Raw genomic sequence first — 25544 nt, 5'->3', positions numbered from 1 at the left:
ATTTACCAGTCAGAAACAAAAATCTTGCCATTTAGGGTAATAAATTACATTGTTGCTTTTATTTTGAAAGGATTTAGAGGTTGTGTGTGAGTGATTACTAAACTATAAAATAGTCATTAGATAGTCATAATTTATCATTCACTAGCAAGAATAGCCCTATTAAAGCAAAAAATTTAGATTAAGCCCTTTCAGAATAAAAGCACCCTAATAAGTGTGAGTGGTTATTTGCTGAACTCTTAAATAGTCTCATTAAAAATTGGTAAGTATTCAGAACCAGAAATGTTCTAATCAATCTTGCCATTAAAAGGTAATAAATTGTAATTGGTGCTTTTATTTTGAAAGGATTTAGAGGAAATGTGTGGGGGTAATAGCGTACCTGTTAATTAGTCTTTAAATAATCATAATTAACCATTCAAAGGCAAAAACAGTGCAGCTAAAGCTAATAAATTGCATTGGTGCTTTTATTTTGAAAGGACGTATAGGAAGCATGTGTGGGTAATTACTAAACTGTTAATGTATCTTTAAATAGTCATAATTACCCATCTAAAAGCAGAAATATTGCTATTAAAGCTAATTATTTGGCTTGGTGCTTTTATTTTGAAAGGATTTAGAGGAAGTGTGTGCTTAATTACTACACAATCCAATAGTGTAGTTGAGTAATCAGTAATAAGCATGAAACTGCTGCCTACACTGAGCATCAGGAGTTTGACCTGTCAGTGAAATCTGCAGCTGCGCCGTCGCCATGGAGACGAAAGGCGGGAAAATCAGGCTCACTCTGCTCTGTAAAAGCAGAGTTTCACCCTGTATAAACAGGCTTGTTCCAGCTAAACCATAATAGATATCACAAAAATTATTTCATTTTACGAGTCCCAAGTCTTCAATGAGCAAATGGTGTGAATTTTATGTTTGAGGACAAACGTTTGTAGCCACAGTCGCAATTTCAAAATATGTCTCCTCCTTTTTTTTCTCCAGACGTCTGCCAAAAATTATCATTAGAGTCTATGGGAGAATTTCAGGATCTCTCTGTGCTTTGAGGTCGATAGCGACTAAAGTATAAGTCTGAGGGTAAAGCCAGACACATCATTAGAAAGAAGACAAGTATGACTACGATTTAGTGAAATAATTACGATGATAGAGTAAAAACTGTGGCTGTAGTGACAAGTTAGAGACAGAAGTTCTGTCTTAAAAAAGCGCACATTCTCACTGTAGCTGTGACATCACGCACTCTAACTGACCCAATACACACTAATGGAAAAGCTGAAAATTTAACAAAAACCACACCATATTTAAACGTTCACGAGTCAAAAAGTATAGAAGATACGACAACGCTGATTTACGAGGAGAAAGTTGAGCGATGATGGACGCTTTTGAAGTTGAAATGACGTTTCTACGCCAAAGTATGACGATGATAGACGCTGATGAAAAGAGGGAAGTTGACAAAAAGTTGAACGATGATTCCCATAGACGACCATTATAAAAAAACGATGAAAAAAGTTGAATAACATTAAAAGTTGAAAAGCTGAAAACATAAAAAGTAATAGCCCACATCTCCTAAAGATGACACACGTTTAGAAAGTTAAACGACGATTCTACGATGAAGCGTTAAAAAGTAGATAGCAATCAAAAAAAGGGCGGAATAAGTAGAAGAAAAATAACTAGAAAAAGTAATTTCTCGAGAAATTACGTGGGAGAGCTGATCTGCTGCCGCAACGATGACAAACGCTGATTAAGCTGCTGACGTCCAAAAGTTGACTACGGCAAAACGATGAAAACGATGAAAACAAGAAAACGTTGACAAAGATTAAAACGATGACAAAAGATGGCGATTAAAAAGATGATGATTAAAAAGATGACCAAGGTCATACTATGACAATATTAAAGAGATGACAATGATTCAAAAGTTGACCACGGTTAAAAGATGTCAAAGATTAAAAAGTTGACCAAGGGGCATTGTTGACAATCATAAATAAGCTGACTATCTTTTTGATTTGAAGAAAGTATTGGTAAATAATTACCTAACTGTGTAATATTTTAATAACTAGTAGAAATTTACCAGTCAGAAACAAAAATCTTGCCATTTAAGGTAATAAATACATTGGTGCTTTTATTTTGAAAGGATTTAGAGGTTGTGTGTGGGCGATTACTAAACTATAAAATAGTCATTAGATAATCATAATTTATCATTCAATAGCAAGAATAGCCCTATTAAAGCAAAAGATTTAGATTCAGCCCTTTCAGAATAAAAGCACCCTAATAAGTTTGAGTGGCTATTTACTGAACTCTAAAGTAGTCCCATTAACGATTGGTAAGTATTCAGAACCACAAATTTTTTAATCAATCTTGCCATTAAAGGTAATAAATTGTAATTGGTGCTTTTATTTTGAAAGGATTTAGAGGAAATGTGTGGGGGTAATAGCGTAACTGTCAATTAGTCTTTAATTACCCATTCAAAAAGCAAAAACAGTGCAGTTAAAGCTAATAATTGGCATTGGTGCTTTTATTTTGAAAGGATGTAGAGGAAGCACGTGTGGGTAATTACTAAACTGTTAATCTATCTTTAAATAGCCATAATTACCCATCTAAAAGTTGAAATATTGCTATTAAAGCTAATTATTTGGCTTGGTGCTTTTATTTTGAAAGGATTTAGAGGAAGTGTGTGCTTAATTACTACACAATCCAATAGTGTAGTTGAGTAATCTGTAATAAGCATGGAACTGCTGTCTACACTGAGCATCAGCAGTTTGACCTGTCAGTGAAATCTGCAGCTGCGCCGTCGCCATGGAGACGAAAGGCGGGAAAATCAGGCTCACTCTGCTCTGTAAAAACAGAGTTTCACCCTGTATAAACAGGCTTGTTCCAACTAAACCATGATAGTTATCACAAAAATTATTTCATTTTACGAGTCCCAAGGCTTCAATGAGCAAATGGTGTGAATTTTATGTTTGAGGATAAAAGCTTGTAGCCACAGTGGCAATTTCAAAATATGTCTCCTCTGTTTTTCTCCCCAGACGTCTGCCGAAAATTATCATTAGAGTCTATGGGAGAATTTCGGGATCTCTCTGCGCTTTAAGGTTGATAGCGACTAAAGTATAGGTCTGAGGGTATATCCAGACACATCATTAGAAAGAAGACAAGTATGACTACGATTTAGTGAAGTAATTATGTTGATAGAGTAAAAATTGTGGCTGTAGTGACGAGTTAGAGACAGAAGTTCTGTCTTTAAAAAGCGCACCCTCGCACTCTGGCTGTGACATCACGCACTCTAAATGACCCAATACACACTAATGGAAAAGCTGAAAATTTAACAAAAACCACACCATATTTAAACGCTCACTAGTCGAAAAGTATAGAAGATACGACAACGCTGGTTTACGAGGAGAAAGTTGAGCGATGATGGACGCTTTTGAAGTTGAAATGACGTTTCTACGCTAAAGTATGACGATGATAGACGCTGATGAAAAGAGGGAAGTTGACAAAAAGTTTAACGATGATTCCCATAGACGACCATTATAAAAAAACGATGAAAAAAGTTGAATAACGTTAAAAGTTGAAAAGCTGAAAACATAAAAAGTAATAGCCCACATCTCCTAAAGATGACACACGTTTAGAAAGTTGAACGACGATTCTACGATGAAGCGTTAAAAAGTAGATAGCAATCAAAAAAAGGGCGGAATAAGTAGAAGAAGAATAATAATAACTAGAAAAAGTAATTTCTCGAGAAATTACGTGGGAGAGCTGATCTGCTGCCGCAACGATGACAAACGCTGATTAAGCTGCTGACGTCAAAAAGTTGACTACGGCAAAACGATGAAAACGAGAAAACGATGACAAAGATTAAAATGATGACAAAAGATGGCGATTAAAAAGATGATGATTAAAAAGATGACCAAGGTCATACTATGACAATATTAAAGAGATGACAATGATTCAAAAGTTGACCACGGTTAAAAGATGTCAAAGATTAAAAGGTTGACCAATGTGCATTGTTGACAATCATAAATAAGCTGACTATCTTTTTGATTTGAAGAAAGTATTTGTAAATAATTACCTGTGTAATATTTTAATAACTAGTAGAAATTTACCAGTCAAAAACAAAAATCTTGCCATTTAGGGTAATAAATTACATTGGTGCTTTTATTTTGAAAGGATTTAGAGGTTGTGTGTGGGCGATTACTAAACTATAAAATAGTCATTAGATAGTCATAATTTATCATTCAATAGCAAGAATAGCCCTATTAAAGCAAAAGATTTAGATTTAGCCCTTTCAGAATAAAAGCACCCTAATAAGTTTGAGTGGCTATTTACTGAACTCTAAAGTAGTCCCATTAACGATTGGTAAGTATTCAGAACCACAAATTTTTTAATCAATCTTGCCATTAAAGGTAATAAATTGTAATTGGTGCTTTTATTTTGAAAGGATTTAGAGGAAATGTGTGGGGGTAATAGCGTAACTGTCAATTAGTCTTTAATTACCCATTCAAAGGCAAAAACAGTGCAGTTAAAGCTAATAATTGGCATTGGTGCTTTTATTTTGAAAGGATGTAAAGGGAGCATGTGTGGGTAATTACTAAACTGTTAATCTATCTTTAAATAGTCATAATTACCCATCTAAAAGCAGAAATATTGCTATTAAAGCTAATTATTTGGCTTGGTGCTTTTATTTTGAAAGGATTTAGAGGAAGTGTGTGCTTAATTACTACACAATCCAATATTGTAGTTGAGTAATCAATAATAAGCATGGAACTGCTCTGTACACAGAGCATCAGCAGTTTGACCTGTCAGTGAAATCTGCAGCTGCGCCGTCGCCATGGAGACGAAAGGCGGGAAAATCAGGCTCAATCTGCTCTGTAAAAGCAGAGTTTCACCCTGTATAAACAGGCTTGTTCCAGCTAAACCATGATAGTTATCACAAAAATTATTTCATTTTACGAGTCCCAAGGCTTCAATGAGCAAATGGTGTGAATTTTATGTTTGAGGATAAAAGCTTGTAGCCACAGTGGCAATTTCAAAATATGTCTCCTCTGTTTTTCTCCCCAGACGTCTGCCGAAAATTATCATTAGAGTCAATGGGAGAATTTCGGGATCTCTCTGCGCTTTGAGGTTGATAGCGACTAAAGTATAGGTCTGAGGGTATATCCAGACACATCATTAGAAAGAAGACAAGTATGACTACGATTTAGTGAAGTAAATATGTTGATAGAGTAAAAATTGTGGCTGTAGTGACGAGTTAGAGACAGAAGTTCTGTCTTAAAAAAGCGCACCTTCTCACTGTAGCTGTGACATCACGCACTCTAACTGACCCAATACACACTAATGGAAAAGCTGAAAATTTAACAAAAACCACACAATATTTAAACGCTCACAAGTCGAAAACTATAAAAGATATGAGGACGCTGATTTACACAGAGAACGATGAAAGATGATAGACGCTTTTGACGTTGAAATGACGTTTCTACGCCAAAGTATGACGATGATAGACGCTGATGAAAAGAGGGAAGTTTACAGAAAGTTGAACGATGATTCCCATAGACGACCATTATAAAAAAACGACGAAAAACGTTAAATAACGTTAAAAGTTGAAAAGCTGAAAACGTGAAAAGTAATAGCCTGCATCGTCTAACGATGACGCACGTTTAGAACGTTGAACGATGATTCTGCGATGAAGCGTTGAGAAGTAGATAGCGACCGAAAAACGGGGCGAAATAATAAGAATAACTAGAAAAAGTAATTTCTCGAGAAATTACGTGGGAGAGCTGATCTGCTGCCGCAACGATGACAAACGCTGATTAAGCTGCTGACGTCAAAAAGTTGACTACGGCAAAACGATGAAAACGAGAAAACGATGACAAAGATTAAAACGATGACAAAAGATGGCGATTAAAAATATAATGATTAAAAAGATGACCAAGGTCATACTAAGACAAGATTAAAATATGACAATGACTCAAAAGTTGACCAAGGTAAAAAGATGTCAAAGATTAAAAAGTTGACGAGAGTGCATTGTTGACAATCATAAATAAGTTGACTATCTTTTTGATTTGAAGAAAGTATTTGTAAATAATTACCTAACTGTGTAATATTTTAATAACAAGTAGAAATTTACCAGTCAGAAACAAAAATCTTGCCATTTAGGTAATAAATTACATTGGTGCTTTTATTTTGAAAGGATTTAGAGGTTGTGTGTGGGCGATTACTAAACTATAAAATAGTCATTAGATAGTCATAATTTATCATTCAATAGCAAGAATAGCCCTATTAAAGCAAAAGATTTAGATTTAGCCCTTTCAGAATAAAAGCACCCTAATAAGTTTGAGTGGCTATTTACTGAACTCTAAAGTAGTCCCATTAACGATTGGTAAGTATTCAGAACCACAAATTTTTTTTATCAATCTTGCCATTAAAGGTAATAAATTGTAATTGGTGCTTTTATTTTGAAAGGATTTAGAGGAAATGTGTGGGGGTAATAGCGTAACTGTCAATTAGTCTTTAATTACCCATTCAAAGGCAAAAATGGTGCAGTTAAAGCTAATAATTGGCATTGGTGCTTTTATTTTGAAAGGATGTAGAGGAAGCATGTGTGGGTAATTACTAAACTGTTAATCTATCTTTAAATAGTCATAATTACCCATCTAAAAGCAGAAATATTGCTATTAAAGCTAAATATTTGGCTTGGTGCTTTTATTTTGAAAGGATTTAGAGGAAGTATGTGCTTAATTACTACACAATCCAATAGTGTAGTTGAGTAATCAGTAATAAGCATGGAACTGCTGTCTACACTGAGCATCAGCAGTTTGACCTGTCAGTCAAATCTGCAGCTGCGCCGTCGCCATGGAGACGAAAGGCGGGAAAATCAGGCTCACTCTGCTCTGTAAAAGCAGAGTTTCACCCTGTATAAACAGGCTTGTTCCAGCTAAACCATGATAGTTATCACAAAAATTATTTCATTTTACGAGTCCCAAGGCTTCAATGAGCAAATGGTGTGAATTTTATATTTGAGGATAAAAGATTGTAGCCACAGTGGCAATTTCAAAATATGTCTCCTCTGTTTTTCTCCCCAGACGTCTGCCAAAAATTATCATTAGAGTCTATGGGAGAATTTCGGGATCTCTCTGCGCTTTGAGGTTGATAGCGACTAAAGTATAGGTCTGAGGGTATATCCAGACACATCATTAGAAAGAAGACAAGTATGACTACGATTTAGTGAAGGAATTATGTTGATAGAGTAAAAATTGTGGCTGTAGTGACGAGTTAGAGACAGAAGTTCTGTCTTAAAAAAGCGCACCTTCTCACTGTAGCTGTGACATCACGCACTCTAATTGACCCAATACACAGTAATGGAAAAGCTGAAAATTTAACAAAAACCACACGATATTTAAACGCTCACAAGTCGAAAACTATAAAAGATACGAGGACACTGATTTACACGGAGAACGTTGAAAGATGATAGACGCTTTTGACGTTGAAATGACGTTTCTACGCCAAAGTATGACGATGATAGACGCTGATGAAAAGAGGGAAGTTGACAGAAAGTTGAACGATGATTCCCATAGACGACCATTATAAAAAAACGACGGAAAACGTTGAATAACGTTAAAAGTTGAAAAGCTGAAAACGTGAAAAGTAATAGCCTGCATCGTCTAACGATGACGCACGTTTAGAACGTTGAACGATGATTCTGCGATGAAGCGTTGAGAAGTAGATAGCGACCGAAAAACGGGGCGAAATAATAAGAATAATAATAATAAAGAGCGAAGATCTCAATAGTGTGAGAGCTGTTCAGCTCTCCCACTAATAATAAAGAGCGAAGATATCAATAGTGTGAGAGCTGTTCAGCTCTCCCACTAATAAAGAGCGAAGATCTCAATAGTGTGAGAGCTGTTCAGCTCTCCCACTAATAATAAAGACCGAAGATAACAATAGTGTGAGAGCTGTTCAGCTCTCCCACTAATAAAGACCGAAGATAACAATAGTGTGAGAGCTGTTCAGCTCTCCCACTAATAAAGACCGAAGATAACAATAGTGTGAGAGCTGTTCAGCTCTCCCACTAATAAAGACCGAAGATAACAATAGTGTGAGAGCTGTTCAGCTCTCCCACTAATAATAAAGACCGAAGATAACAATAGTGTGAGAGCTGTTCCGCTCTCCCACTAATAATAAAGAGCGAAGATCTCAATAGTGTGAGAGCTGTTCAGCTCTCCCACTAATAAAGAGCGAAGATCTCAATAGTGTGAGAGCTGTTCAGCTCTCCCACTAATAATAATAATAAAGACCGAAGATAACAATAGTGTGAGAGCTGTTCAGCTCTCCCACTAATAAAGACCGAAGATAACAATAGTGTGAGAGCTGTTTAGCTCTCCCACTAATAAAGACCGAAGATAACAATAGTGTGAGAGCTGTTCAGCTCTCCCACTAATAAAGCTTGACTGTGTGATGCAAGCACACATATGGGATCCTGACCTGACTCACCTAGATAGTCACCATGAGATGGACCTGCTCTCTTCACATGGCCATGTGACACCTGTGGCAACAATTCAGCTTGACTGTGATTTCTTTTGTCAGCGATGTCATCACACATGCTCTGTTTACCTGCATCATCATGGCACACACTGCTCTCGCTGACGCTGCTACTGACGTCTCCAGACAAATCCAGCTTTCTCCACCTTACCTTAGCAGACTGTGATCTCTTCAACTTTCTTGGCATGTTCAGATGCGTTGATGTTCAGATGCTTAGACAATTTGTTTTTAACAAGTTTTTTATTCACACACACACACATAACACAGTAAATACAATATATTATTTGCTTTTGTAATATATATTATAAAAAACAATCAATGGTCTTTATTAAGTGTTTATGAAAATAGGTTTAATTAGTACACAATTGACAAGTTAAAATGTTTTTGTCAAAGAATAATACTACAAGAAAACAAACAAATGTATCCTGAACAGGTAGTTTATGGAATTTATATTTAAACACTTTTTTGTGAATAAGTATTACAAGTATTTACAATCTGGTGAAATAACTTCACACTTCAAGTATTTACAAATATAATAGACTTATACTATGATACTTAACTTATACTAAATACTTGCTCCTTTGCTTAAATCAATACACTTACAACCTTCTTCCTTTCAACTTTCAGCAAGTTCTTCTTCAGGCTTCAGAGGGTGATCACTTACCTCTATCAGCAAGTTCTCTCAATTCTCACTTAATTCTCAGATCAATTCTCAGTTCAATTCCCAGCTCAATTCTCAGTTCAATTCTCAAGCGTTCAAACCTCCGTTCACTTCTAAACGAATCTTAAGTCTGGGGCCTCACAGGGCGCACATTTCCCTGAAAAGGCGAAAAGTCTGGGGCCTCACAGGGCGCACATTTCCCTGAAAAGGCGAAAAGTCTCAGGCCTCCCGGGGCGCACCTTCCCAGTTGGCGAAAAGTCCAGGAACAGGTTTCAGTAGAAAAGTCACTTCAAAGTTTTCCTTGCAGTCGTTATTTAGTCACATATAACAATACAAATGACAAACAGGAGGAGACAGAGCCTATGTACTAAAAAAATACATTGATACAAGAGTAGTAGTAGTAGTAGTAGTAGTCGTCGTCGTATAAAAAAAAGAGTAAGTTGTTGGACAAAAAATCCCAGGACAGGATACACCCAACCTGCAAAGACGAAAAATAAATTCTTAGAATGAAAACATGAAGATGTACAAGTTAATTTATTCCTGAAATCTATGCATATTATACAGCAAATCATATTCCTATTTCACAGTAATTTTGCAAAAGTGTCAATATCAAATTTGTGAAGCATTATTCTATATATTCTATATTATATTTAGACTTATGTCAATGATTAAATTCTGATAATTCTAATAGTTATATACCCCGGCAGTATTTGTGGGAGCAATTTCTCAAACTTGGTTTTATTTCTATCTTTCTTTATTATGAAATTATTATTTAATATAAAAGACCACTCACATACTGTTTTAAAATGGGCACAGGTTAATACTTTTAAGTATTGGAGGCATACCGTAAACATACGATGGGCCATGTAAAAAACACAACACTTTATTACTATTCCATGGCCAGTTGTCTCAACATAACCTTCAATATACTTACACTACCATACTTGGTGGACTTACCATGAAGAACAGGTTCGTTGAATAGGAGTCAGCACAATTTCCCGGCAGACAAAACCATGGGCACAAAAAGAAAGAGTGAAACATAATGAATTATTAGTTGTGCAGTACTAAAGGAAAATTTTAAATACAACTGTTCTTTTAAGTAACTAACTCTTCTAGTTCTTCATGACTTAATTGTCTATTTTACTCAAAAATAACCCTAAATGATATTCCCTGTGAATCTAGTCACTGCATGATGCTTTGTTTTAACACCGTAATCACATGTGACCTCTCTCTTTTATCTCTCACCGCTTCACTGTGCACCTAGTTGATGCATCACATATGATCAGGTTTGTATTTCCCTAGTATGTTATCAATAAGTGTTAGTTCGTATCCTATGCTACGGCCAAATAAATTACTGAGTTTACTTTTATAATGCATCTATAGAGCAGGAGATTCATATTTGATCTGACCTTCCATTTTATGAGTGATTATAAGAATTACTACTCTTACTGTGTAACGTAAGAAACAATAAAATCATATTTTTTCTCCCTCTTCCTAGAGGTTGTTGTGCAAGTTTACCAACAAAGTGTAGACTGGATGCAATTCTTCTGAGTCTAAAAAATAAAAATAAAGACAAATTGTCATTATTTACAAAAAATGCATTAATCTTGTTTTCAGTTAAAGAAAAATTACATGCGCAAAAGTTCACTTCAGACTATTATATTATATAGTCAACAAGTACTGTATGTATAATGAAGTGATTTTTTTACATACAGAACCATTTTGTACATAACATCTAAATGCATATGTAATTTATGTGATTTAATGCACTTCATGTTAGCAAACTGTGGTGTTAACAGTGTATTAAAGTTTTACGTAAAAATACAATGTTTATATACAGTACATACACTGCAGTGCTGTAGTGTTGAAGCATCTAAATTTGAAAAACACACTGACAGCAGCCAAGTATAAAGGCAACAATAAGCAATTTCTAATGTGTTCTGTCATTGACAAGAATTGCTTGACGTCTTTCGAGTATTACAGGACTGTGTGACTGTATGACATAGTTCTCCTATTGGTTAAGTTTAAAAACAAATCAAGTGGGCATTCATAAGAAATTGGTTCTTTGAAATGGTTTAGGAATAATGTTTAGCATTATTATGCACCACTATATGACCAAACAACAAAATACGTAATCATAAGCTTCAATACCCAACATCACAGTAATTGTGGACTTACCATAAAGACAAGGTTGTTGAGGGGGAGTCAACACAATTTCCCCGCGGACAAAACCATGGGCACAAAAAGAAAGAAAAATAATAAATTATTGAATATATATATATATATATATATATATATATATATATATATATATATATATATATATATATATATATATATATATATATATATATATATATATGAAACAGTTTTTTTCGTAACTAACTCTTCTGTTTCTATATGAATCAATTATCTATTTTAGACATTGCCACATGTGACCTTTCTTTTGTCTCTAACCTGTTCACTGTCCACCTGGTTGATGCAGATTTGTATTTCATTAGTATGTTATTAGTAAGTGTCAGCTCACATCTTATGCTGAAGTCAATTTGTTATTTATGAGTTTACTGCTGTAATGCATCAGAGAGGGATATGCAAATTTGATTAGACTTTATTATTTTTATATCACAGAGTGATATTAATTACTACTTTTACTGTACAGCATAACTGTCTTTTACATATTCAAAAATGTACACTACCTTTCAGGGTAGTAAGGGACCAGTTGCCACAATGACAACAATAAACAACGTAATTATAATATTTCCACTATATCCTAGAGGCCGCTATGAAAGCTTACCAACGATGTGTAGAGCGTAATTCTTCTGAGTCTAAAAAGTAAAAATAAAGAGGAAAATTAGTATAACATTTTATAATAAGCATATAATTCTTATTGTCTAGTAAGGAAAAATCACATGCACAAAAGTTCACTTCAGACTATTGTATGATGAACTGTACATATAATGAAGAATGTTCCAACAGAATTAACTTGATCTTTTACATACAAAACAATCTTATATATAACAGCTAACCGTTTTTCCATCATTAACACTGTGAAACAGCATAAGTAATATTTTTTATTCTTATAATGGAGGCGTACTGTGGTTTCTCAATATGCATATTTTCTGTGTAAGGCATCAGCAAATCTCTCTTTTTTGTCATTTATTGACTTCTAATAACTGAAGATAGTTATATGGTATATGTGTATTTGAGTGTCAATAGGTTTGGTGAAATTTGGTTGGATCAACTTTATTTTTGCTGTTTTATTTGGTTTTGTTTATTATCTTACACAATATGTGCCTAACAATTGTGTATAATAACATACCACTTACAACTTAACTGTATGTTAAAATAGGCACAGGTCCTTTCTGAGTAATAAATTATGAAAATATAGGACAGGCCATATAAAAAAAACATTTGACCTTTCCATTTTTTATTACAGAGTCATAATAATAATTACCTATACTACATTTACTGTATAACCTAATTGTCCTGTCAGTTATTAAAAAATGTGGCAACTGAGACAGGTTGCCTCAATGACACACAATAACATTAGAACAAGAAACAATAAAATTAGATTATTTTTACTATATTCTAGTGGCTGTTGTGCAAGCTTACCAACGGGGCGTAGACTGGATGCAACTGTAGTCTAAAAAGTAAGAGAGAAATTAATGTAACAATTTATACAAAATCTTATTGTCAATCAAAGCAAACATACAGAACAATCTTATACATAAAACCAAAATGTCTTTCTAATTTACGTCAGTTACTGCACATCATGTTAGCAAATGTGATGTTAGTATGTTCATTTTTTTACACAATGAAGACAGTGTTTAGCTGCAATACCGACATTGTGGTACCGTGTTGCATCTACATGACACAGAGGAGCCAAGTATAAAGACAACAATAGGCAAATCTTAGTGTCTCATGCCATTAAATAGAGTCTCACTGCTTATAAAAAATGTTTTTAAAAATGCTTTAGGGAATAATACTTATTATTTACGTATTACCTCTATAAACAACATAATATGTAAAAATAACTTTCAATACACTTATACTACAATAATTGTTGACTGATTGCGTTATTTTTAATAACCAACTTTTAATTTTTTTTTACTTTCTTAACATTGTTAAATGTAATATTCGACATTTCGAAGTCATCAGCCAAAGGCCAAACATGGTTGCAACAGACAAACCGTCCTTAATGTTAACTGTTCCACAGATGACACTTTGTTTCTGCATTTTCCTGCAAGTGGTTGAAGCAGCTACATCAAATGTATCTCACTTATAATTCTGTATAACAAAAAAGTACTTAATATAAAAAAATAATTCATATTGAGATATAACAATATATTACAATTCTTGTTGCAGCACTATAAACAATTATTTAAATCTTAGTTGTGCATGTGTATATGTCTTTTGTGTGTGTGGATAGTCTGTGTCTACTAGGAGTATGACCTGTCAGTTAAACTGTTTCTGAGCTCAGTCATCTACTGCAGCTGCGCCGTTGTCATGGAGACGAAAGGCGGGAAAATTGAGGCTTATTCTGTTTTGTAAAAGCAGCTTCACCCCTGCAAAGCTGCTGAGTTCCAGCAACACTAATATAACTCAATTTTATAAATGCCAAGGCATCTTAATGTTCCAATTAGGGATTTGAAGTACACAGAGCGCCAGTGGATGTTTAATAAAACAACAGCCAAATACATAATTCACGTCAGTTACTGCAACTTCATGTTAGAATACTATGCTAATGTTAGCATCGCGGCTAACATATTAGCCAAAAATATATTCTTGATTATAGCTGATGAAAAGCCACCAAATAGTATCTACCAGTAGCTTTATAACTGCTTTACCTAGCAAATCATTCTAACCTACCTTTACTTTTACAAACAGTACATTTTGTGTGTTAATTGTATAACTGAAAGCAGACGGCAATAAGGTCAACTTACCTCAATGGAACCAGTGCCGAATGTAACTGAAGCGAACGTCTGGTGTTACGTAAGCCAATGTGGCGTTTACATGCACTCGGATATTTGAATGTTAGGTGAAGAGACAAGAAACAGTCATTTTCATAGTCACAGTTGACATAGGTAAATGTCTCCTATTTCTCTGTATGTGCGTAAAAAACAGGATAAAACTAACAACAGAATTATAGCAACTGTGCATACAAGGTAATAAGTAAATAAAAAAAAGAATCTTAAGTGCACTCAGCGTTTTCCAATAAAGCTAATAAATTGAATACAATGCTTTTTTTAAAGGATTTGGAGGGAGGGAGTGTATGGGGTTATTTAAAAACGTAAAACAGTCCTCATTAACTAGTCATAATTAACTAGTCAAGATATTAAAGGTAGTTATTTGGCTTGATGTTTTAATTTTGAAAGGATTTAGAGGTGTGTGCTTAATTACTAAACAATCCAACAGTGAAATTAACTAATCAGTACTATACGTACTCTGAGCATCAAGAGTTTGACATGTCAATCAAACTGTTTCAGTTGATGTCCTCATTGAGATGAAGGGTGGGAAAATCATTGAATGAATTGAATTTGTGCTTTTATTTTGAAAGGATGTGGAGGGAGTTTGTGTTTCTTTGCTAAACTGTAAAATAGTCTTCGAAATTACTTAGTCAGAAGCAGAAGTCTTGCTACTGTATAAAGGTACATAATTGCATTGGGAATTTTACTTTGAAAGGATTCGGAGGTAGTACAAGTGCCAAGTTACAAAACTTAAAAATAGTCTAATTAAGTAGTCATAATTACTCAATCGAATACATACATATTTTTATATAAAAACTAATCATTTTGATTCCTGCTTTTATTTTGAAATGATTTTGAGGAAGACACAGTGTAATGAACTAAACAGTAATATGGTAATAATATGGTAATATATAGACAATCATGAAAAAGCTGACTAGCTTTTAAATTAGAAAGGATTTGAAGAAGTGTTTGTAGTCAAATGCTTAACAGTGTAATAGTTTAATACGTAGTCATAATTAACCAGTCAGACGCAAAAATCTTTCTATTTAAGGTAATAAATTACATTGTGCTTTTATTTTGAAAGGATGTCATGTCTGAGTGATTACTAAACTATAATATAGGCATAGTCAATAGTCAAATAGTCAGTTAAATAGTCATAACATATCATTCAAAAACAAAAATAGCCCTATTAAAGAAAAAGATTTAGATAAAGCCCTTTCAGAATAAAATCACCATAATAAGTGCGTGTGTGTGGATATTTGCTGAACTGCAAAACAGTCTCATTACCGATCTGTAACTATTCAGTCAGAACCAAAAATTTTCCTTTAAATCAAATAAATTGCATTGGTGCTTTTATTGAAAGGATTTAGAGGAAACGTGTGGGGGTAATAGCGTAACTGTTAATCTATCTTTAAATAGTCATAATTACCCATCTAAAAGCAGAAATATTGATATTAAAGCTAATTATTTGGCTTGGTGCTTTTATTTTGAAAGGATTTAGAGGAAGTGTGTGCTTAATTACTGTACAATCCAATAGTGTAGTTGAGTAATCAGTAATAAGCATGGAACTGCTGTCTACACTGAGCATCAGGAGTTTGACCTGTCAGTGACATCTGCCGTCGCCATGGAGACGAAAGGCGGGAAAATAAGGCTCACTCTGCTCTGTAAAAGCAGAGTTTCACCCTGTATAAACAGGCTTGTTCCAGCTAAACCATGATAGTTATCACAAAAATTATTTCATTTCACGAGTCCCAAGGCTTCAATGAGCAAATGGTGTAAATTTTATGTTTGAGGACAAAAGCTTGTAGCCACAGTGGCAATTTCAAAATACGTCTCCTCTGTTTTTCTCCCCAGACGTCTGCCAAAAATTATCATTAGATTCTATGGGAGAATTTCGGGATCTCTCTGCGCTTTGAGGTTGATAGCGACTAAAGTATAGGTCTGAGGGTATATCCAGACACATCATTAGAAAGAAGATAATTATGACTACGATTTAGTGAAGTAATTACGTTGATAGAGTAAAAATTGTGGCTGTAGTGACAAGTTAGAGACAGAAGTTCTGTCTTAAAAAAGCGCACCTTCTCACTGTAGCTGTGACATCACGCACTCTAGCAGACGCAATATACACTAATGGAAAAGCTGAAAATTTAACAAAAACCACACCATATTTAAACGCTCACGAGTCAAAAAGTATAGAAGATACGACAACGCTGATTTACAAGGAGAAAGTTGAACGACGATGGACGCTTTTGAACTTGAAATGACGTTTCTACGCCAAAGTATGACGATGATAGACGCTGATGAAAAGAGGGACGTTGACAAAAAGTTTAACAATGATTCCCATAGACGACCATTATAAAAAACGATGAAAAAAGTTGAATAACGTTAAAAGTTGAAAAGCTGAAAACATAAAAAGTAATAGCCCACATCTCCTAAAGATGACACACGTTTAGAAAGTTGAACGACGATTCTACGATGAAGCGTTAAAAAGTAGATAGCAATCAAAAAAAGGGCGGAATAAGTAGAAGAAGAATATTAATAATAATAACTAGAAAAAGCATTTCCATAAGCAAATGCACAGTGAATGCTTCCAAGCTGAAAATATTCCTGAAGAGTTGCTGAAAGTAACTGAAACATTTAAAACAGATGAAATAGCTCAATCATGTAAAGCATAGTTGAATGTATCTAAGGAGAAATAGGAATTGATTAAACGGTGCTGAATATTTGCAGAAGAAGCTGAAGTAGTTCAATTTCATATGGAGGAAACACGAAAAAGTTTTGCTGAAATTAACAAACTGCTGAAAATCAATTAATTAATTTGTTGAAATATAGCCAAATGTATCAAAATGGCTAAATATTGTAATTAAATTGTTTTGATTTCAAGAGCTGAATGAGTAGCTAAACGTTTTGGAAATATTTAATACAGCTTAAATTTGCTTCAGAACAAGTATTTGGATTTAAATCGATAAAAGTTGAAGCTTTGAAGGAAGTGTGTGCAGATAATTGCTGAACAGTAAAATAGTTTCATTAACTGGTTATAATTAACTAGTCAAATTCACAAAAGCGATATTTAGGCTAAATAATTGGATTGGTGCTTTTTTTTTAAAGGACTTTGAGGAAGTGTGTGTCCTAACTTGGTAAACTGGAAAAAGCGCTCATTAAGTTGTCCTAAATAACAAAAAAGCAGTCAAAAGCAGAAATTAAAAAGGTTTAGAGCTTAGTTAGTTGCACTAAAAGTTTAGTATTCTTATTTTGAAATGACTTACAGGAAGCTTGTGTGAGTAATTGTTAAATTGTTTAATTAACTAGTAATAATAAACCAGTACTTACTGGTATAGACTTATTGCTGAATTTGAATTGACCATTCAAAAGCAGAATTTATTCTATTAAAGCAAAAAAAAATTGGTTTAATGCTTTTATTTTAAAACGATTTAGAGATGTGTGTGTTTATAGCTAAACTTTAAAATAGTCTCATTACTTGTCACAATTAACCATTCAAAAACAGAGTTTTTCCTATTAAAGCTAAAAATTTGGATTGGTACTTTTATTTTGAAAGGATATTGAGGACACCTGAACAGGCAATTACTAAACATTAAGATTGTCTTATCATCTAGTAACAATACACCAGCTGAACGCAGAAATATTGCCCTTTTTAGCTAAAATCTGGAATGGGGCTTTTATTTTGAAAGAATTTGGAGAAACTGTGTGTGCAGTATTTTAGTCTAAATAAATAGTCATGATAAACCCGTTGAAAGCAGAAATATTGCTATCTTTAGCTAAAAATCAGGATTTGGGCTTTTATTTTGAAAGGATGTGGAGAAGCTGTGTGTGCTTAATAGCTAAACTGTAAAACAGTCACAATAACCAGTCACGATTACCCATTCAAAAGTATAAATAGTCCTATTAAAGCTAAAAATTTGGATTGGTGCTTTTATTTTGAAAGAATATGGAAAAGGCCTGTGCAGGTATTTGCTAAACAGTATATTAGTCTAAATAACTAGTCATAATACACCTGTTGAAAGCAGAACTATTGTTATCTTTAGCTAAAAATCAGGATTTGGGCTTTTATTTTGAAAGGATGTAGACGGGCTGGGTGTTCTTAATAACTAAACTGTAAAACAGTCAAACTAACCAGTCATGATTACCCATTCAAAAGCACAAATAGTGCGAGTAAAGCTAAAAATCTGGATTGGTGCTTTTATTTTGAAAGGATTTAGAGGTTGTGTGTGAGTAATTACTAATCTATAAAATAGTCATTAGACAGTCATAATATGTCATTCAATAGCAAGAATTGCCCTATTAAAGGAAAAAAATTTAGGTTAAGCCCTTTCAGAATAAAATCACCCAAATAAGTGTGAGTGGTTATTTGCTGAACTCTAAAGTGTCTCATTAACGATTGGTAAGTATTCAGAACCAGAAATGTTCTAATCAATCTTGCCATTAAAGGTAATAAATTGTAATTGGTGCTTTTGTTTTGAAAGGATTTAGAGGAAATGTGTGGGCGTAATAGCATAACTGTCAATTAGTCTTTAAATAATCATTATTAACCATTCAAGGCAAAATCAGAGCAGTTAAAGCTAATAAATTGCATTGGTGCTTTTATTTTGAAAGGACATAGAGGTAGCATGTGTGGGTAATTACTAAACTGTTAATCTATCTTTAAATAATCATAATTACCCATCTAAAAGCAGAAATGTTGGTATTAAAGCTAATTATTTGGCTCGATGCTTTTATTTTGAAAGGATTAAGAGGAAGTGTGTGCTTAATTACTACACAATCCAATAGTGTAGTTGAATAATCAGTAATTTGCATGGAACTGCTGTCTACACTGAGCATCAGGAGTTTGACCTGTCAGTGAAATCTGCAGCTGCGCCGTCGCCATGGAGACGAAAGGCGGGAAAATCAGGCTCACTCTGCTCTGTAAAAGCAGAGTTTCACCCTGTATAAACAGGATTGTTCCAGCTAAACCATAATAGTTATCGCAAAAATTATTTCATTTTACGAGTCCCAAGTCTTCAATGAGCAAATGGTGTGAATTTTATGTTTGAGGACAAATGTTTGTAGCCGCAGTCGCAATTTCAAAATATGTCTCCTCGGTTTTTCTCCTCAGACGTCTGCCGAAAATTATCATTAGAGTCTATGGGAGAATTTCGGGATCTCTCTGCGCTTTGAGGTTGACAGCGACTAAAGTATAGGTCTGAGGATATATCCAGACACATCATTAGAAAGAAGACAATTATGACTATGATTTAGTGAAATAATTACGTTGATAGAGTAAAAATTGTGTCCGTAGTGACGAGTTAAAGACAGAAGTTTTATCTTAAAAAAACGTCCCCTCGCACTCTGGCTGTGACATCACGCACTCTAGCAGAAGCAATACACACTAATGGAAAAGCTGAAAATTTAACAAAAACCACACGATATTTAAACGCTCACAATTCGAAAACTATTAAAGATACGAGGACGCTGATTTACACGGAGAACGTTAAAAGATGAAAGACGCTTTTGACGTTGAAATTACGTTTCTACGCCAAAGTATGACGATGACATACGCTGACGAAAAGAGGGAAGTTGAAGGAAAGTTGAACGATGATTCCCATAGACGACCATTATAAAAAACGACGAAAAACGTTGAATAACGTTAAAAGTTGAAAAGCTGAAAACGTGAAAAGTAATAGCCCCCATCTCCTAAAGACGACACACGTTTAGAAAGTTGAACGGCGATTCTACGACGAAGCGTTGAGAAGTAGATAACGACCGAAAAATGGGGCAAAATAAGAATAATAACTAGAAAAAGCATTTCCATAAGAAAATGCACAGTGAATGCTTCCAAGCTGAAAATATTCCTGAAGAGTTGCTGAAAGTAACTGAAACATTTAAAACAGATGAAATAGCTCAATCATGTAAAGCATAGTTGAATGTATCTAAGGAGAAATAGGAATTGATTAAACAGTGCTGAATATTTGCAGAAGAAGCTGAAGTAGTTCAATTTCATATGGAGGAAACACAAAAAAGATTTGCTGAAATTAACAAACTGCTGAAAATCAATTAATAATTTGTTGAATTATAGCCAAATGTATCAAAATGGCTAAATATTGTAATTAAATAGTTTTGATTTCAAGAGCTTAATGAGTAGCTTAACGTTTTGGAAATATTTAATACGGCTTAAATTTGCTTCAGAACAAGTATTTGGATTTAAATTGATAAAAGTTAAAGCTTTGAAGGAAGTGTGTGCAGATAATTGCTGAACAGTAGAATAGTTTCATTAACTGGTTATAATTAACTAGTCAAATTCACAAATGTGATATTTAGGCTAAATAATTAGATTGGTGCTTTTATTTTGAAAGTAAGTTGAGGAAGTGTGTGTCCTAAATTGGTAAACTGGGAAAAGCGCTCATTAAGTTGTCCTAAATAACAAAAAAGCAGTCAAAAGCATAAATTAAAAAGGTTTAGAGCTTAGTTAGTTGCACTAAAAGTTTAGTATTCTTATTTTGAAATGACTTACAGGAAGCTTGTGTGAGTAATTGTTAAATTGTTTCATTAACTAGTAATAATAAACCAGTAATAACTGGTATAGGCTTATTGCTGATTTACAATTGACCATTCAAAAGCAGAATTTATTCTATCAAAGCAAAAAAATTGATTTAATGCTTTTATTTTAAAATGATTTAGAGATGTATGTGTTTATAGCTAAACTTTAAAATAGTCTCATTACTTGTCACAATTACCCATTCAAAAACAGAGTTTATGCTATTAAAACTAAAAATTTGGATTGGTACTTTTATTTTGAAAGGATATCGAGGACACCTGAACAGGCAATTACTAAACATTAAGATTGACTTATCATCTAGTAACAATACACCAGCTGAACGCAGAAATATTGCCCTTTTTAGCTAAAGATCTGGAATGGGGCTTTTATTTTGAAAGGATTTGGAGAAACTGTGTGTGCAGTATTTTAGTCTAAATAAATAGTCATAATAAACCTGTTGGAAGCAGAAATATTGCTATCTTTAGTTAAAAATCAGGATTTGGGCTTTTATTTTGAAAGGATGTGGAGAAGCTGTGTGTGCTTAATAGCTAAACTGTAAAACAGTCACAATAACCAGTCACGATTACCCATTAAAAAGTATAAATAGTCCTATTAAAGCTAAAAATTTGGATTGGTGCTTTTATTTTAAAAGAATATGGAAAATGCCTGTGCAGGTATTTGCTAAACAGTATATTAGTCTAAATAACTAGTCATAATACACCTGTTGAAAGCAGAACTATTGTTATCTTTAGCTAAAGATCAGGATTGGGGCTTTTATTTTGAAAGGATGTAGAGGGGCTGTACGTGCTTAATAGCTAAACTGTAAAACAGTCACACTAACCAGTCATGATTACCCATTCAAAAGCACAAATAGTGCTATTAAAGCTAAAAATCTGGATTGGTGCTTTTATTTTGAAAGGATTTAGAGGTCGTGTGTGAGTAATTACTAAACTATAAAATAGTCATTAGACAGTCATAATATGTCATTCAATAGCAAGAATTGCCCTATTAAAGGAAAAAATTTAGGTTAAGCCCTTTCAGAATAAAATCACCCTAATAAGTGTGAGTGGTTATTTGCTGAACTCTAAAGTGTCTCATTAACGATTGGTAAGTATTCAGAACCAGAAATGTTCTAATCAATCTTGCCATTAAAAATAATAAATTGTAATTGGTGCTTTTATTTTGAAAGGATTTAGAGGAAACGTGTGGGGGTAATAGCATAACTGTCAATTAGTCTTTAAATAATCATAATTAACCATTCAAAGGCAAATACGGTACCATTAAAGCTAATAAATTGCATTGGTGCTTTTATTTTGAAAGGATGTAGAGGAAGCATGTGTGGGTAATTACTAAACTGTTAATCTATCTTTAAATAGTCATAATTACCCATCTAAAAGCAGAAATATTGCTATTAAAGCTAAATATTTGGCTTGGTGCTTTTATTTTGAAAGGATTTAGAGGAAGTGTGTGCTTAATTACTACACAATCCAATAGTGTAGATGAGTAACCAGTAATAACCATGGAACTGCTGTCTACACTGAGAATCAGGAGTTTGACCTGTCAGTGAAATCTGCAGCTGCGCCGTCGCCATGGAGACGAAAGGCGGGAAAATCAGGCTCACTCTGCTCTGTAAAAGCAGAGTTTCACCCTGTATAAACAGGCTTGTTCCAGCTAAACCATAATAGATATCACAAAAGTTATTTCATTTTACGAGTCCCAAGTCTTCAATGAGCAAATGGTGTGAATTTTATGTTTGAGGACAAATGTTTGTAGCCGCAGTCGCAATTTCAAAATACTTCTCATCTCGTTTTTCTCCCCAGACGTCTGCCGAAAATTATCATTAGAGTCTATGGGAGAATTTCGGGATCTCTCTGCGCTTTGAGGTTGATAGCGACTAAAGTATAGGTCTGAGAGTAAAGCCAGACACATCATTAGAAAGAAGACAAGTATGACTACGATTTACTGAAATAATTACATTGATAGAGTGAAAATTGTGGCTGTAGTGACGAGTTAAAGACAGAAGTTCTATCTTAAAAAAACGTCCCCTCGCACTCTGGCTGTGACATCACGCACTCTAAATAACCCAATACACACTAATGGAAAAGATGAAAATTGACCAAAAACCACCCAATATTTAAACTGCTATAAATCAGAAACTATTAAAGATATTTTAACGATTTCTGGAAGATTAATAGTTGAATAGTTGAAGATTATTTTGTAGTTTAAATGGTGTCTGTAGCCTAAAGTATGCGGAAGTAGTTAAAGCTGAAAGTAGACAAAGCTGAAGAGAATTTGAAAAGTTGTTCCCATTCATTTTAATGGGAAAAAAAAGTTAAAAAAAGCTTAATAACTTGAAAAATATGAAACATATGAATGAGAAAAGTAATAGCACACTTCTCCTGAAAAAACTGAACATTTTGATATTGGAATCGTTTCTGTAGCTGAAAGTATGCGGGACTAGTTAGATGCAGAAAAACGGGGGGAAGAAAAATAATAATAAATAGAAAAAGTAATTTCTCGAGAAATTACGTGGGAGAGCTGATCTGCTGCCGCAACGATGACAAACGCTGATTAAGCTGCTGACGTCAAAAAAGTTGACTACGTCCAAAAGTTGACTACAGCAAAGCGATGAAAACGAGAAAACGTTGACAAAGAATAAAACGATGACAAAAGATGGCGATTAAAAAGATGACCAATGTCATACTAGGACAAGATTAAAATATGACAATGATTCAAAAGTTGACCAAGGTAAAAAATATATCACAGATTAAAAAGTTGACCAGAGTGCATTGTTGACAATCATAAATAAGCTGACTAGCTTTTTAATTTGAAGAAAGTATTTGTAAATAATTACCTGTGTAATAGTTTAATAACTAGTAAAAATTTACCAGTCAGAAACAAAAATCTTGCCATTTAAGGTAATAAATTACATTGGTGCTTTTATTTTGAAAGGATTTAGAGGTTGTGTGTGGGCGATTACTAAACTATAAAATAGTCATTAGATAATCATAATTTATCATTCAATAGCAAGAATAGCCCTATTAAAGCAAAAGATTTAGATTTAGCCCTTTCAGAATAAAAGCACCCTAATAAGTTTGAGTGGCTATTTACTGAACTCTAAAGTAGTCTCTATAACAATTGGCAAGTATTCAGAACCACAAATTTTCTAATCAATCTTGCCATTAAAGGTAATAAATTGTAATTGGTGCTTTTATTTTGAAAGGATTTAGAGGAAATAGCGTAACTGTCAATTAGTCTTTAAATAATCATAATTACCCATTCAAAGGCAGAAACAGTGCAGTTAAAGCTAATAATTGGCATTGGTGCTTTTATTTTGAAAGGATTTAGAGGAAGCATGTGTGGGTAATTACTAAACTGTTAATCTATCTTTAAATAGTCATAATTACCCATCTAAAAGCAGAAATACTGCTATTAAAGCTAATTATTTGGCTTGGTGCTTTTATTTTGAAAGGATTTAGAGGAAGTGCGTGCTTAATCACTACACAATCCAATAGTGTGGTTGACTAATCAGTAACAAGCATGGAACTGCTCTGTACACTGAGCATCAGCAGTTTGACCTGTCAGTCAAATCTGCAGCTGCGCCGTCGCCATGGAGACAAAAGGCGGGAAAATTAGGCTCATTCTGCTCTGTAAAAAGCAGAGTTTCACCCTGTATAAACAGGCTTGTTCCAGCTAAACCATAATAGTTATCACAAAGATTATTTCATTTTTCGAGTCCCAAGGCTTCAATGAGCAAATGGTGTGAATTTTATGTTTGAGGACAAACGTTTGTAGCCACAGTCGCAATTTCAAAATATGTCTCCTCCTTGTTTTTCTCCAGACGTCTGCCAAAAATTATCATTAGAGTCTATGGGAGAATTTCAGGATCTCTCTGTGCTTTGAGGTCGATAGCGACTAAAGTATAAGTCTGAGGGTAAAGCCAGACACATCATTAGAAAGAAGACAAGTATGACTACGATTTAGTGAAATAATTACGTTGATAGAGTAAAAATTGTGGCTGTAGTGACGAGTTAGAGACAGAAGTTCTGTCTTAAAAAAGTGCACATTCTCACTGTAGCTGTGACATCACGCACTCTAACTGACCCAATACACACTAATGGAAAAGCTGAAAATTTAACAAAAACCACACGATATTTAAACGCTCACGAGTCAAAAAGTATAGAAGATACGACAACGCTGATTTACGAGGAGAAAGTTGAGCGATGATGGACGCTTTTGAAGTTGAAATGACGTTTCTACGCCAAAGTATGACGATGATAGACGCTGATGAAAAGAGGGAAGTTGACAAAAAGTTTAACGATGATTCCCATAGACGACCATTATAAAAAAACGATGAAAAAAGTTGAATAACATTAAAAGTTGAAAAGCTGAAAACATAAAAAGTAATAGCCCACATCTCCTAAAGATGACACACGTTTAGAAAGTTGAACGACGATTCTACGATGAAGCGTTAAAAGTAGATAGCAATCAAAAAAAGGGCGGAATAAGTAGAAGAATAATAATAATAAAGACCGAAGATAACAATAGTGTGAGAGCTGTTCAGCTCTCCCACTAATAAAGACCGAAGATAACAATAGTGTGAGAGCTGTTCAGCTCTCCCACTAATAAAGCTTAGAAAAACAATACAGTGAATGCTTTGCAGCATTCACTGTGATAAAGCTTAGAAAAACAATACAGTGAATGCTTTGCAGCATTTACTGTGATAATAAAGCTTAGAAAAACAATACAGTGAATGCTTTGCAGCATTCACTGTGATAAAGACCGAAGATAACAATAGTGTGAGAGCTGTTCAGCTCTCCCACTAATAATAAAGAGCGAAGATCTCAATAGTGTGAGAGCTGTTCAGCTCTCC

At 34.1% G+C, this 25544-nt stretch overlaps 1 long non-coding RNA gene across 2 annotated transcripts; it reads right to left on the bottom strand.

The window, feature by feature from the left end:
- Positions 1-1214: 1214 nt before the first annotated feature.
- On the bottom strand, positions 1215-14114 carry LOC114850182 (uncharacterized). Of its 2 annotated transcripts, XR_008693784.1 has the most exons (6): positions 14045-14114; positions 12788-12818; positions 11970-12000; positions 10694-10722; positions 7946-9653; positions 1215-1655 (listed from the first exon to the last, which is right to left on the bottom strand). It is a non-coding gene; the product is annotated as an uncharacterized LOC114850182 (long non-coding RNA). The 2 variants fall into 2 exon arrangements; XR_003784781.3 differs by lacking the exons at positions 11970-12000; positions 12788-12818; positions 14045-14114 and adding an exon at positions 11354-11452 and having other exon boundaries at positions 1216-1655; positions 10694-10728.
- Between the last annotated feature and the right edge of the window lie 11430 nt (positions 14115-25544).

Source organism: Betta splendens, chromosome 24 (genome assembly GCF_900634795.4).
Source record: "Betta splendens chromosome 24, fBetSpl5.4, whole genome shotgun sequence".
NCBI classification, from domain to species: Eukaryota; Metazoa; Chordata; class Actinopteri; order Anabantiformes; family Osphronemidae; genus Betta; species Betta splendens.
This window is presented reverse-complemented; position numbering and strand designations above follow the sequence as displayed.